Below are 15,799 nucleotides of genomic sequence, written 5' to 3' on the forward strand. Positions count from 1 at the left end.
GATTCAACTCTAAACTCTTAGTTTTAAGCTCCATCTCCCTCACCATCTTCTCACGTTCAAACGCTAATTTCTCTCTCTCAAAATCTAATCTTTTGCTCTCCATTTCAGCTTCTCTCTTGCTTCTTGCATTCTCTAATTCCAACTGCCCTCCTAATTTAAGTTTTGCCATTTCTAACTTGTACCCCCTCTCCTTCTCCCTGTCTTCTAATTCTTCGGGGGAAAGGCTCCTAGAGGACGCACTACTGCCTGGAGATGACACTGGCCCACCTGTGGGCTCTTCCTCTTCCTCTTCTTCTTCCTCTTCCGGTACCACCACCGGATCAGAGGGATTTCTGGCCTCTAACCAGGCCTTCAGCGCTTTGAGGAAGCCCTCTTTCTTTGAGACACCTGTGGTAGGAACTTTAAACTGCTTGCAAAATCCTTTTAGATCTTTTAGCGTGTAGGAATCTATCTTCTCCTTATCGAACTCCCCCACAACATTCTCCACAGGTGTAGCAGCTCCGGCATTCTCCATGGTCAAAACTGGCAGTGTTTAAGAAAATAAGCTCCAGGAAAGCGGAGAACAAAAATAGAATATCCTACCAAAAACAGATTGTGGCTGCGTTATGGTCTGCTTTCACTATGTAGCGTACACTAATCACTGCACATGAGTCATAAATGCAAAGTTCAAATCCCACCGCTGCCACCAATGTTAGAACCGGCGGTCTCTAGTTGGCAGAGGTATACACTTCTGACAAATAGGGACCAACCAACTCTAGTCAGGGCAAGGGGATTACACACTCAGATAACCCCTGCTACCCCCTTGGTAGCTTGGCAGAGCAGACAGGCTTATCTCAGAGGCAGTGTGTTAAGCATTTATGACCACATACAGTAATAAAGTGGATGCACTACAGATGGACACGACACAGAAGTTATTATAAAAATAGTATTTTTATATAAGGCTTAGCACAAGACCAAATAACGACAAAAATATACCACAGTCTTAATAAATACTCTTCGGAAGGAAAAATAATAGTTCAAGTAAGGTTTCTTCTTGGCAAATAGTTCTTTAGCAAAGTATTCTTCTGAGCACAGTTCTTTGGCAACAATGTAACCCCCACAGGAGTCACACGACGTCGAGTCTACAAGATTCCCAAGGTTCGGCGTCGACCGCGAGGAGCGCTACGTCGAGCCTGGAGTTGCAACAGACCCCACAAGTACAGTACCTTGAGAAACGAAGAAAACGATGATCCACGGCGTCGAGATGTCGGCGTCGAGGTCGGCGTCGATCGTGCCTCGGAGTCGGGTCAATCCGCAGCGGCGTCGAGGGATGTCGGGCCGGAGCAGCGCTCACGGCGTCGAGAAGGGCGTCGAGTCGATGCGATCAGCAGCGGCGTCGGGACGGGGTCGCTTGGAGGTAGAGCCGATACTCACTCCTCACTGGCGTTGATACCGGCGTCGAGACGGGGTCACTTGGAGCCGGGGCCGATACCCACTGCTCACTGGTGTTGCTGCTGGCGTCGATCGGGCCCGGCGGCCGGCGTCGAAGGCTCGGGACACTGGAGCCGTTACTCACGATGTCGAGCTGGATTCGGCGGCGTCGGCGGCGTCGAGACTGCAGATTTTCCCTTGTGTACTGGAAACAACACTTTCCAGCAATTCAGCAAATGGTGAAGTCCTTTGGCCCTGTGACTTCAGCAGGAGACTGGCACTCTTCCAGTCCTTGGAGATTTCCTAGCAAGTGTTCAGAGAGTACACACCAAGTTCCTCTCTCCTTGTTCCTTGGCAAAAATAAAGAAGCAGCTTTCAGGTTCCTCCACAGCAAAACAGCACTCTGGCAGAAAGGGGAGGCAAGTCCTTAGATCAGCAGGCTTCTTGTCCTTGGTACAGGTTTCCTTGTCAGAAGTGATCTGAGTTCTTGGTTCAGGGGTCCTTCTCTTATACCCCTTTTTCCCTTTGTTCCCTTTGTCCAAGCAGGGCGATTCCCACCATCTCAGGTTTGTTGTGGGTGTTGCCAGGCAGAGGCACCTGGCCTATTCACTGGGCAGGGCAGAGTCCTCAGCCGCCCAGCAGGAGGCGGAGCCAGTATTGTCACTGGTAGGAGCAGGGCTATCAGTCGCCCAGCAGGAGGCGGGGCCAGTATTGTGTCAGGCAGGGCAGGCTACTCTTCCCTCACTCTACGTGTAAACGCCCCATTCACCCCACACTGACTCACTCAGACCTCTGGAGCCACCCAGCCCCTGACACACACACCAAACCAGCAGAGACCGGTAGATAGTTGGACAAGAAAATAGCCACTTTCTAAAAGTGCTATTTTCAAACATAGAATTTAAAAACCATCCATCCTAAAGGGTGTGTTATTAAATTCTGAGTTCAGGGATACTAAACTCGACTTGCTACCATGCTCCCTGAGTCAGATAGATTATAATGGAGTTAATAATCAGTCTGCCCAGTCTGGCCTATTGGAGGCAGGTAGCCCTTCAATAGTGAAAAACGAAAATGGCTGTAATTCACTATTAGGTCATGCCACACACATCAGGGCATGACCTACCTTTTACCAACAATGCACCCTGCCCTAGGGCCTACCATAGAGGTGTCTGAAATGTGGCAAAGGGAAGGTTTAGAGACTGGTAAGTAGGTTTCCTTACCAAGTCGACATGGCAGTCAGGGACTGCACGCAGGCGCCGCGGTGGCAGGCCTGAGACACATTTTGCACGCTGCTTCTGTGGGTGGCACAACCAGTGCTGCAAGCCCACCAGCAGCAGTTAACTTACACGCCCTTGGCACGCGCAGTGCACTAGACTAGGGTCTGAACAGTAAGTCAACCAAGCCAATCATGGTAACACCAATCAACGTAACAATTTAACATAGGGAGCACTTGCACTGTGGCACTGATCAGCAGTGGCACAGTGCCCAAAGCAATAATCCAGCAAAAACATCGTAAACAGAGGAGGCAAACAGAAAAAAATGGAGGAGAGACTCATGCCAATGATGCCAGGTCTAACAATAACGTTGGTATTTTGATCAGCAAAAGTTTCTAAGTGTCAACTTTTAAAATAGCAAAATATTGCTTAAAAATCACAACAGTAACTAAAACGAATTTACTCACTTGTTTCCAAGAACTGTCCCAGGACTGAATCTAGGATCCAGTCCTGGATTTAGAAAAGTAATCCTGAAAGTAATTAATTGCATATAACTTAAAATTCCCATTGAGCTCAATGTATTATTGTGATTCAAATTGTGTTGCCTATTGCAATAAACTATAACTATGACCTGCAAAAGTCAATTGCCTATTGCAAAGTATTTAACTAAAGCATCTCATTCTGAGAAAGTATATTTTGATACCTATTGTTGGTTCTAAAATAAAACAACAATATCTTTTGTATGCAAACCAATGGCCTAGAGTTCAGTTCTTGAGTGTGTGAGACCATTTGCTGACTGAGTGTGTACAACAAATGTTTTACACTGTACTCTGATACTGCCTTACTGCTCGGCAAGCTACCACTTTAGAGAGTAAGGTTATATCTAACTTTAGCCTCTGCCAAACCTCTGGGGACTGGGGACTCTGTGCACACTGTACCTATTTGGGAACAGTATATACAGAGCCACTTTCTCACAGTAGTGATAAAGTGATTAGAGTCCTAAGGCCAACATAAAGATACAGCAAAACGTGAGGTGAAAAGCAAAAAGGTTGCTGGTAGGCCACCTTAAGGATGCCAGGTCTAACAAAAACTGAACTAAGGATAACATGAGTAAAACATCAGGTTTCTCTACTGCATTTGGTGAGACAAGTGGGCCTTCTTTTATCTTCCATTCAAGCAATCTTTGACAGACCCCTTTATTATAGAGCTTTTCAAGGATTAAAGATAAGGCACTTACAAAGGAGTCCCAAATACTCAGAGATGGTTGACTTCTGTAATATGGGTCGTAGACTAAAAGCAGCGCAAAAACAGAGTGCAACAGGGTCCAAAAAACTTGAGTGCCACAAGAGAGTTTGAATGCAAGCGTATCCTTTTACAGATCCAGAGATATACTCATGCAATTTTTGTTTTTAGGACAGAACGTGCATGATGAAAAAAACATTGTTTTTAAAAAGCGCATTGCAGAATATCAGTACTTTGATGTGGGAAAACTTCAAAACTTTCAAACAAAATATTTGTAGGCAGCTTACAGCAAGTTGTTGTGGCCGAGTGGTTAAGGCGATGGACTAGAAATCCATTGGGGTATCCCCGCGCAGGTTCGAATCCTGCCAACAACGAGAAGCTTTTTATTATCGGCTACAATTTCAGAAGTTAACCTTTAGTATTTCTTCCATTTCAGTTTTATAAATAGGTGGCTTATTTTTGTGTCACTATTGCCTCTCCACATATTTGTTATCGCTACCTCTTTCATGTCTTTGCTACACCTCATTCCTACTTTAGCACTGGTGTAAACGCTTCAAATTATTATACGGTTGTTCTCTCATTCATACCTGCGCATGCACTTGAAAGTTACTTTACCAATAAAAGACGCAAAGAGAGAAATAGAACAAAAGTGCTGGCTGGATTGGCAAACACACTTCATAAAACTGCATTTTCTTTTTTATTCTCCCCCGTGTTACATGCTTAACCTCCCCATGTGTAATTTCTCTTAACCTGCTGTCCCAGGAAGAGAATTTCATCTACAGGCTCTTTCTGTGTTTTTTTCCCTAGTCTGTCTTTCCCATTTCTTAGCTGTGTAACTGTTCCTTTACGCGCTCTATTTAAACGCCATCAATCTCATTTGAGCTCCTTGCTCCCGCTTCTGTTTTCTCCACCTCTCATACTGCCAGTTCTCTCTTTCTCTGTGGTTGGTGGCTACTTTCCTGAGCTTCCGAAGCCACGTGGTTCCTGCCTCTTGTTGTCAGACTTGAATTGGAAAAGGAACCATATTAACAAGCCTTTACCACTCACACACGGCGGAAGTTTATACTTTAATTCAGTGAGCTAAGAAAAGCGTGTTGTGGGTCCCCTACGAGCCATGGTGCTTGCTTCATCATGATTTGGCACCAGTCATTAGCCGCAGCTCTGCTAATGAGCCACTGAGGTCAGTTTCAATATTTACTCAAAAACATAACCATGCAGCCCACCCCTCAACTGTGTATTTATCTTGCTTTTCTGCTGTTCGTGTGATTAGCTGGGAGGAGCTCACGGCGACATCCTCCCTATAAAAGTGTAGATGGATCACTCTCTAACTCTTTCTTGCTTCACATACAAATGGCTTGAAAGGTGCAGGGAAGATGCAGGTCTAATAGACAGAATAGAAGGTCTGTGCCAGGTGGGTTTCTCTGCATTGGTGTCCCATCACAGGTCCGCAAGTGTAATGTGTGATCTTTGACTCCTGGCATTTCACAAGCAGGCGGCCAGGAAACGGTTTCAGCCTATCAACCACTGAGGAGACGCAGCCTCTGAATGAGGAATGAGGAAGCAATGAATACATCCAGCCTATCACAGGAACAGCCCTGAGTGTTCCGAATTATAAATTCTCCATGTCACTGTATGTCGTTGAGCCCAAGTAGCTCGCCGTGATCGTATAGTGGTTAGTACTCTGCGTTGTGGCCGCAGCACCCTCGGTTTGAATCTGAGTCACGGCATTGTGGTTGGCAATGTCACGGCAGTTGGGTGTTAATTGTACAGAATTAGCAAATGTACCAGTGGTTTTTGTAAAATGTCTATTAAAAACAGATCATTTCAAATATTTAAACCATCTAACAACAAATGATTTAAACTCGCATGATTATAAGCTGTAGCTATAATGTATTTACTTACATAAATTATCGTTCTTGAACCTATTGGGGGTGGAGGGGGAGCGGAGATCACCCCCCAGGTGCAGTTGAGTGACTTGTGTTGTGGCTCTCTAGAGGGAAGGCACACATTTTGCTGTCACCCAGCCCAATCCAGATGTGTATTGGGGCCAGGTTTCAGGCAAATAGAGCAGTAAGTGCAGAGAAATGTTCACTCTCTAAAAGTGGCATTTCTAAAATAGTAAAGTTAAATCCAACCTCACCAGTAAGTAGGATTTTCAATAAATAAATAAAGCTACTCCTCTCCGATATGGAATTACCAAATTAAAAGTATAGGGGAATACACAGAGCTAACCTATGAGAGGGGTAGACCTCACAGTAGTGAAAAATGAAATAGACTGTTTGGTACTTACAGGACACGCGAACCACCAAAGTACATAGCTTATTTTTTACTTACATAGCATCATGCACCTAGGACTACCTAGGGCCTACCTTAGGTGTAAATTATATGTAATAAAAGGGGAGTTTAAGGCTTGGCAAGTAGGCTGGGACTCCCCTGGGAGACCCCTGAGTCTATGCCCAGAACCATAACTCTGCCAGTCGAGTACTTACCTAAAAGCCGATAACTCACTTTTCTTCCATAGGCTAACATTGAGTGGTTTCACTTGGAAATTCTTCTAAGTGGTGTGGAGTTTTGGAACTTTAAAATATTCATCTAAAATCAGCCGAACAACGAATTCTGATTTACTCACCTGTTATCAGGAGAGACCTCAGTGCTGCATCTTGGAGCTCAGTACTGACCCTGAAAAGTAATTTTAACCGTACTTACCAGTAACTCGAATTTCCTTCCATGGGATATCATTGCCTGCTTTTTGCTGAAAATTTTCTAAGTGTCGATTTTTGAAACTTACAAATATTCTTTAAAAATCGTACCAACTGTGAAAACGTAATTGTTTACCTGTTTTAGATAGATGTCCCAGTACTGAGCCTAGGAGCCCAGCACTGGATTACAAAAGTAACGAGCACGTACTTTACCCGTAACTTGAATTTTCTTCCATAGGAAACCATTGACTGTTTTTCTGTGAAATTTCTTCTAAGTGTCGATTTTGCAAACATGTAAATATTCCTTAAAAATCGCCTGTATAACTTAAACGCAGTTTCTCAACTGCTTACAGGTGGTACAGTAGTGCTGGATCTAGGATCCAACACTGACCTAGAAAAAGTAACCATAATCCCACTTACCTGCTAAGTGAATTTCCTTCCATAGGATAACGTTGGTATTTTGATCAGCAAAAGTTTCTAAGTGTCAACTTTTAAAATAGCAAAATATTGCTTAAAAATCACAACAGTAACTAAAACGAATTTACTCACTTGTTTCCAAGAACTGTCCCAGGACTGAATCTAGGATCCAGTCCTGGATTTAGAAAAGTAATCCTGAAAGTAATTAATTGCATATAACTTAAAATTCCCATTGAGCTCAATGTATTATTGTGATTCAAATTGTGTTGCCTATTGCAATAAACCGTAACTATGACCTGCAAAAGTCAATTGCCTATTGCAAAGTATTTAACTAAAGCATCTCATTCTGAGAAAGTATATTTTGATACCTATTGTTGGTTCTAAAATAAAACAACAATATCTTTTGTATGCAAACCAATGGCCTAGAGTTCAGTTCTTGAGTGTGTGAGACCATTTGCTGACTGAGTGTGTACAACAAATGTTTTACACTGTACTCTGATACTGCCTTACTGCTCGGCAAGCTACCACTTTAGAGAGTAAGGTTATATCTAACTTTAGCCTCTGCCAAACCTCTGGGGACTGGGGACTCTGTGCACACTGTACCTATTTGGGAACAGTATATACAGAGCCACTTTCTCACAGTAGTGATAAAGTGATTAGAGTCCTAAGGCCAACATAAAGATACAGCAAAACGTGAGGTGAAAAGCAAAAAGGTTGCTGGTAGGCCACCTTAAGGATGCCAGGTCTAACAAAAACTGAACTAAGGATAACATGAGTAAAACATCAGGTTTCTCTACTGCATTTGGTGAGACAAGTGGGCCTTCTTTTATCTTCCATTCAAGCAATCTTTGACAGACCCCTTTATTATAGAGCTTTTCAAGGATTAAAGATAAGGCACTTACAAAGGAGTCCCAAATACTCAGAGATGGTTGACTTCTGTAATATGGGTCGTAGACTAAAAGCAGCGCAAAAACAGAGTGCAACAGGGTATAAAAAACTTGAGTGCCACAAGAGAGTTTGAATGCAAGCGTATCCTTTTACAGATCCAGAGATATACTCATGCATTTTTTGTTTTTAGGACAGAACGTGCATGATGAAAAAAACATTGTTTTTAAAAAGCACATTGCAGAATATCAGTACTTTGATGTGGGAAAACTTCAAAACTTTCAAACAAAATATTTGTAGGCAGCTTACAGCAAGTTGTTGTGGGCGAGTGGTTAAGGCGATGGACTAGAAATCCATTGGGGTATCCCCGCGCAGGTTTGAATCCAGCCAACAACGAGAAGCTTTTTATTATCGGCTACAATTTCAGAAGTTAACCTTTAGTATTTCTTCCATTTCAGTTTTATAAATAGGTGGCTTATTTTTGTGTCACTATTGCCTCTCCACATATTTGTTATCGCTACCTCTTTCATGTCTTTGCTACACCTCATTCCTACTTTAGCACTGGTGTAAACGCTTCAAATTATTATACGGTTGCTCTCTCATTCATACCTGCGCATGCACTTGAAAGTTACTTTACCAATAAAAGACGCAAAGAGAGAAATAGAACAAAAGTGCTGGCTGGATTGGCAAACACACTTCATAAAACTGCATTTCCTTTTTTATTCTCCCCCGTGTTACATGCTTAACCTCCCCATGTGTAATTTCTCTTAACCTGCTGTCCCAGGAAGAGAATTTCATCTACAGGCTCTTTCTGTGTTTTTTTCCCTAGTCTGTCTTTCCCATTTCTTAGCTGTGTAACTGTTCCTTTACGCGCTCTATTTAAACGCCATCAATCTCATTTGAGCTCCTTGCTCCCGCTTCTGTTTTCTCCACCTCTCATACTGCCAGTTCTCTCTTTCTCTGTGGTTGGTGGCTACTTTCCTGAGCTTCCGAAGCCACGTGGTTCCTGCCTCTTGTTGTCAGACTTGAATTGGAAAAGGAACCATATTAACAAGCCTTTACCACTCACACACGGCGGAAGTTTATACTTTAATTCAGTGAGCTAAGAAAAGCGTGTTTTGGGTCCCCTACGAGCCATGGTGCTTGCTTCATCATGATTTGGCACCAGTCATTAGCCGCAGCTCTGCTAATGAGCCACTGAGGTCAGTTTCAATATTTACTCAAAAACATAACCAAGCAGCCCACCCCTCAACTGTGTATTTATCTTGCTTTTCTGCTGTTCGTGTGATTAGCTGGGAGGAGCTCACGGCGACATCCTCCCTATAAAAGTGTAGATGGATCACTCTCTAACTCTTTCTTGCTTCACATACAAATGGCTTGAAAGGTGCAGGGAAGATGCAGGTCTAATAGACAGAATAGAAGGTCTGTGCCAGGTGGGTTTCTCTGCATTGGTGTCCCATCACAGGTCCACAAGTGTAATGTGTGATCTTTGACTCCTGGCATTTCACAAGCAGGCGGCCAGGAAACGGTTTCAGCCTATCAACCACTGAGGAGACGCAGCCTCTGAATGAGGAATGAGGAAGCAATGAATACATCCAGCCTATCACAGGAACAGCCCTGAGTGTTCCGAATTATAAATTCTCCATGTCACTGTATGTCGTTGAGCCCAAGTAGCTTGCCGTGATCGTATAGTGGTTAGTACTCTGCGTTGTGGCCGCAGCAACCTCGGTTCGAATCCGAGTCACGGCATTGTGGTTGGCAATGTCACGGCAGTTGGGTGTTAATTTTACAGAATTAGCAAATGTACCAGTGGTTTTTGTAAAATGTCTATTAAAAACAGATCCTTTCAAATATTTAAACCATCTAACAACAAATGATTTAAACTCGCATGATTATAAGCTGTAGCTATAATGTATTTACTTACATAAATTATCGTTCTTGAACCTATTGGGGGTGGAGGGGGAGCGGAGATCACCCCCCAGGTGCAGTTGAGTGACTTGTGTTGTGGCTCTCTAGAGGGAAGGCACACATTTTGCTGTCACCCAGCCCAATCCAGATGTGTATTGGGGCCAGGTTTCAGTCAAATAGAGCAGTAAGTGCAGAGAAATGTTCACTCTCTAAAAGTGGCATTTCTAAAATAGTAAAGTTAAATCCAACCTCACCAGTAAGTAGGATTTTCAATAAATAAATAAAGCTACTCCTCTCCGATATGGAATTACCAAATTAAAAGTATAGGGGAATACACAGAGCTAACCTATGAGAGGGGTAGACCTCACAGTAGTGAAAAATGAAATAGACTGTTTGGTACTTACAGGACACGCGAACCACCAAAGTACATATCTTATTTTTTACTTACATAGCATCATGCACCTAGGACTACCTAGGGCCTACCTTAGGTGTAAATTATATGTAATAAAAGGGGAGTTTAAGGCTTGGCAAGTAGGCTGGGACTCCCCTGGGAGACCCCTGAGTCTATGCCCAGAACCATAACTCTGCCAGTCGAGTACTTACCTAAAAGCCGATAACTCACTTTTCTTCCATAGGCTAACATTGAGTGGTTTCACTTGGAAATTCTTCTAAGTGGTGTGGAGTTTTGGAACTTTAAAATATTCATCTAAAATCAGCCGAACAACGAATTCTGATTTACTCACCTGTTATCAGGAGAGACCTCAGTGATGCATCTTGGAGCTCGGTACTGACCCTGAAAAGTAATTTTAACCGTACTTACCAGTAACACGAATTTCCTTCCATGGGATATCATTGCCTGCTTTTTGCTGAAAATTTTCTAAGTGTCGATTTTTGAAACTTACAAATATTCTTTAAAAATCGTACCAACTGTGAAAACGTAATTGTTTACCTGTTTTAGATAGATGTCCCAGTACTGAGCCTAGGAGCCCAGCACTGGATTACAAAAGTAACGAGAACGTACTTTACCCGTAACTTGAATTTTCTTCCATAGGAAACCATTGACTGTTTTTCTGTGAAATTTCTTCTAAGTGTCGATTTTGCAAACATGTAAATATTCCTTAAAAATCGCCTGTATAACTTAAACGCAGTTTCTCAACTGCTTACAGGTGGTACAGTAGTGCTGGATCTAGGATCCAACACTGACCTAGAAAAAGTAACCATAATCCCACTTACCTGCTAAGTGAATTTCCTTCCATAGGATAACGTTGGTATTTTGATCAGCAAAAGTTTCTAAGTGTCAACTTTTAAAATAGCAAAATATTGCTTAAAAATCACAACAGTAACTAAAACGAATTTACTCACTTGTTTCCAAGAACTGTCCCAGGACTGAATCTAGGATCCAGTCCTGGATTTAGAAAAGTAATCCTGAAAGTAATTAATTGCATATAACTTAAAATTCCCATTGAGCTCAATGTATTATTGTGATTCAAATTGTGTTGCCTATTGCAATAAACTGTAACTATGACCTGCAAAAGTCAATTGCCTATTGAAAAGTATTTAACTAAAGCATCTCATTCTGAGAAAGTATATTTTGATACCTATTGTTGGTTCTAAAATAAAACAACAATATCTTTTGTATGCAAACCAATGGCCTAGAGTTCAGTTCTTGAGTGTGTGAGACCATTTGCTGACTGAGTGTGTACAACAAATGTTTTACACTGTACTCTGATACTGCCTTACTGCTCGGCAAGCTACCACTTTAGAGAGTAAGGTTATATCTAACTTTAGCCTCTGCCAAACCTCTGGGGACTGGGGACTCTGTGCACACTGTACCTATTTGGGAACAGTATATACAGAGCCACTTTCTCACAGTAGTGATAAAGTGATTAGAGTCCTAAGGCCAACATAAAGATACAGCAAAACGTGAGGTGAAAAGCAAAAAGGTTGCTGGTAGGCCACCTTAAGGATGCCAGGTCTAACAAAAACTGAACTAAGGATAACATGAGTAAAACATCAGGTTTCTCTACTGCATTTGGTGAGACAAGTGGGCCTTCTTTTATCTTCCATTCAAGCAATCTTTGACAGACCCCTTTATTATAGAGCTTTTCAAGGATTAAAGATAAGGCACTTACAAAGGAGTCCCAAATACTCAGAGATGGTTGACTTCTGTAATATGGGTCGTAGACTAAAAGCAGCGCAAAAACAGAGTGCAACAGGGTCCAAAAAACTTGAGTGCCACAAGAGAGTTTGAATGCAAGCGTATCCTTTTACAGATCCAGAGATATACTCATGCATTTTTTGTTTTTAGGACAGAACGTGCATGATGAAAAAAACATTGTTTTTAAAAAGCGCATTGCAGAATATCAGTACTTTGATGTGGGAAAACTTCAAAACTTTCAAACAAAATATTTGTAGGCAGCTTACAGCAAGTTGTTGTGGGCGAGTGGTTAAGGCGATGGACTAGAAATCCATTGGGGTATCCCCGCGCAGGTTTGAATCCAGCCAACAACGAGAAGCTTTTTATTATCGGCTACAATTTCAGAAGTTAACCTTTAGTATTTCTTCCATTTCAGTTTTATAAATAGGTGGCTTATTTTTGTGTCACTATTGCCTCTCCACATATTTGTTATCGCTACCTCTTTCATGTCTTTGCTACACCTCATTCCTACTTTAGCACTGGTGTAAACGCTTCAAATTATTATACGGTTGCTCTCTCATTCATACCTGCGCATGCACTTGAAAGTTACTTTACCAATAAAAGACGCAAAGAGAGAAATAGAACAAAAGTGCTGGCTGGATTGGCAAACACACTTCATAAAACTGCATTTCCTTTTTTATTCTCCCCCGTGTTACATGCTTAACCTCCCCATGTGTAATTTCTCTTAACCTGCTGTCCCAGGAAGAGAATTTCATCTACAGGCTCTTTCTGTGTTTTTTTCCCTAGTCTGTCTTTCCCATTTCTTAGCTGTGTAACTGTTCCTTTACGCGCTCTATTTAAACGCCATCAATCTCATTTGAGCTCCTTGCTCCCGCTTCTGTTTTCTCCACCTCTCATACTGCCAGTTCTCTCTTTCTCTGTGGTTGGTGGCTACTTTCCTGAGCTTCCGAAGCCACGTGGTTCCTGCCTCTTGTTGTCAGACTTGAATTGGAAAAGGAACCATATTAACAAGCCTTTACCACTCACACACGGCGGAAGTTTATACTTTAATTCAGTGAGCTAAGAAAAGCGTGTTGTGGGTCCCCTACGAGCCATGGTGCTTGCTTCATCATGATTTGGCACCAGTCATTAGCCGCAGCTCTGCTAATGAGCCACTGAGGTCAGTTTCAATATTTACTCAAAAACATAACCAAGCAGCCCACCCCTCAACTGTGTATTTATCTTGCTTTTCTGCTGTTCGTGTGATTAGCTGGGAGGAGCTCACGGCGACATCCTCCCTATAAAAGTGTAGATGGATCACTCTCTAACTCTTTCTTGCTTCACATACAAATGGCTTGAAAGGTGCAGGGAAGATGCAGGTCTAATAGACAGAATAGAAGGTCTGTGCCAGGTGGGTTTCTCTGCATTGGTGTCCCATCACAGGTCCGCAAGTGTAATGTGTGATCTTTGACTCCTGGCATTTCACAAGCAGGCGGCCAGGAAACGGTTTCAGCCTATCAACCACTGAGGAGACGCAGCCTCTGAATGAGGAATGAGGAAGCAATGAATACATCCAGCCTATCACAGGAACAGCCCTGAGTGTTCCGAATTATAAATTCTCCATGTCACTGTATGTCGTTGAGCCCAAGTAGCTCGCCGTGATCGTATAGTGGTTAGTACACTGCGTTGTGGCCGCAGCAACCTCGGTTCGAATCCGAGTCACGGCATTGTGGTTGGCAATGTCACGGCAGTTGGGTGTTAATTTTACAGAATTAGCAAATGTACCAGTGGTTTTTGTAAAATGTCTATTAAAAACAGATCCTTTCAAATATTTAAACCATCTAACAACAAATGATTTAAACTCGCATGATTATAAGCTGTAGCTATAATGTATTTACTTACATAAATTATCGTTCTTGAACCTATTGGGGTGGAGGGGGAGCGGAGATCACCCCCCAGGTGCAGTTGAGTGACCTGTGTTGTGGCTCTCTAGAGGGAAGGCACACATTTTGCTGTCACCCAGCCCAATCCAGACGTGTATTGGGGCCAGGTTTCAGTCAAATAGAGCAGTAAGTACAGAGAAATGTTCACTCTCTAAAAGTGGCATTTCTAAAATAGTAAAGTTAAATCCAACCTCACCAGTAAGTAGGATTTTCAATAAATAAATAAAGCTACTCCTCTCCGATATGGAATTACCAAATTAAAAGTATAGGGGAATACACAGAGCTAACCTATGAGAGGGGTAGACCTCACAGTAGTGAAAAATGAAATAGACTGTTTGGTACTTACAGGACACGCGAACCACCAAAGTACATATCTTATTTTTTACTTACATAGCATCATGCACCTAGGACTACCTAGGGCCTACCTAAGGTGTAAATTATATGTAATAAAAGGGGAGTTTAAGGCTTGGCAAGTAGGCTGGGACTCCCCTGGGAGACCCCTGAGTCTATGCCCAGAACCATAACTCTGCCAGTCGAGTACTTACCTAAAAGCCGATAACTCACTTTTCTTCCATAGGCTAACATTGAGTGGTTTCACTTGGAAATTCTTCTAAGTGGTGTGGAGTTTTGGAACTTTAAAATATTCATCTAAAATCAGCCGAACAACGAATTCTGATTTACTCACCTGTTATCAGGAGAGACCTCAGTGATGCATCTTGGAGCTCGGTACTGACCCTGAAAAGTAATTTTAACCGTACTTACCAGTAACGCGAATTTCCTTCCATGGGATATCATTGCCTGCTTTTTGCTGAAAATTTTCTAAGTGTCGATTTTTGAAACTTACAAATATTCTTTAAAAATCGTACCAACTGTGAAAACGTAATTGTTTACCTGTTTTAGATAGATGTCCCAGTACTGAGCCTAGGAGCCCAGCACTGGATTACAAAAGTAACGAGAACGTACTTTACCCGTAACTTGAATTTTCTTCCATTGGAAACCATTGACTGTTTTTCTGTGAAATTTCTTCTAAGTGTCGATTTTGCAAACATGTAAATATTCCTTAAAAATCGCCTGTATAACTTAAACGCAGTTTCTCAACTGCTTACAGGTGGTACAGTAGTGCTGGATCTAGGATCCAACACTGACCTAGAAAAAGTAACCATAATCCCATTTACCTGCTAAGTGAATTTCCTTCCATAGGATAACGTTGGTATTTTGATCAGCAAAAGTTTCTAAGTGTCAACTTTTAAAATAGCAAAATATTGCTTAAAAATCACAACAGTAACTAAAACGAATTTACTCACTTGTTTCCAAGAACTGTCCCAGGACTGAATCTAGGATCCAGTCCTGGATTTAGAAAAGTAATCCTGAAAGTAATTAATTGCATATAACTTAAAATTCCCATTGAGCTCAATGTATTATTGTGATTCAAATTGTGTTGCCTATTGCAATAAACTGTAACTATGACCTGCAAAAGTCAATTGCCTATTGCAAAGTATTTAACTAAAGCATCTCATTCTGAGAAAGTATATTTTGATACCTATTGTTGGTTCTAAAATAAAACAACAATATCTTTTGTATGCAAACCAATGGCCTAGAGTTCAGTTCTTGAGTGTGTGAGACCATTTGCTGACTGAGTGTGTACAACAAATGTTTTACACTGTACTCTGATACTGCCTTACTGCTCGGCAAGCTACCACTTTAGAGAGTAAGGTTATATCTAACTTTAGCCTCTGCCAAACCTCTGGGGACTGGGGACTCTGTGCACACTGTACCTATTTGGGAACAGTATATACAGAGCCACTTTCTCACAGTAGTGATAAAGTGATTAGAGTCCTAAGGCCAACATAAAGATACAGCAAAACGTGAGGTGAAAAACAAAAAGGTTGCTGGTAGGCCACCTTAAGGATGCCAGGTCTAACAAAAACTGAACTAAGGATAACATGA

At 42.0% G+C, this 15,799-nt stretch overlaps 5 non-coding genes across 5 annotated transcripts; all 5 read left to right on the forward strand.

Moving 5' to 3' along the window:
* The first annotated feature begins 4,155 nt into the window (after positions 1 to 4,155).
* Positions 4,156 to 4,237, forward strand: TRNAS-AGA (transfer RNA serine (anticodon AGA)). The gene has a single exon. It is a non-coding gene; the product is annotated as a tRNA-Ser (tRNA).
* A 3,941-nt stretch (positions 4,238 to 8,178) lies between these two features.
* On the forward strand, positions 8,179 to 8,260 carry TRNAS-AGA (transfer RNA serine (anticodon AGA)). The gene has a single exon. It is a non-coding gene; the product is annotated as a tRNA-Ser (tRNA).
* Positions 8,261 to 9,541: 1,281 nt separating this feature from the next.
* TRNAH-GUG (transfer RNA histidin (anticodon GUG)) lies at positions 9,542 to 9,613 on the forward strand. Its single transcript has one exon. It is a non-coding gene; the product is annotated as a tRNA-His (tRNA).
* Positions 9,614 to 12,201: 2,588 nt separating this feature from the next.
* On the forward strand, positions 12,202 to 12,283 carry TRNAS-AGA (transfer RNA serine (anticodon AGA)). Its single transcript has one exon. It is a non-coding gene; the product is annotated as a tRNA-Ser (tRNA).
* Positions 12,284 to 13,564: 1,281 nt separating this feature from the next.
* Positions 13,565 to 13,636, forward strand: TRNAH-GUG (transfer RNA histidin (anticodon GUG)). Its single transcript has one exon. It is a non-coding gene; the product is annotated as a tRNA-His (tRNA).
* Positions 13,637 to 15,799: the final 2,163 nt, after the last annotated feature.

Source organism: Triturus cristatus, chromosome 12, assembly GCF_964204655.1.
Source record: "Triturus cristatus chromosome 12, aTriCri1.1, whole genome shotgun sequence".
Lineage (NCBI taxonomy): Eukaryota > Metazoa > Chordata > Amphibia > Caudata > Salamandridae > Triturus > Triturus cristatus.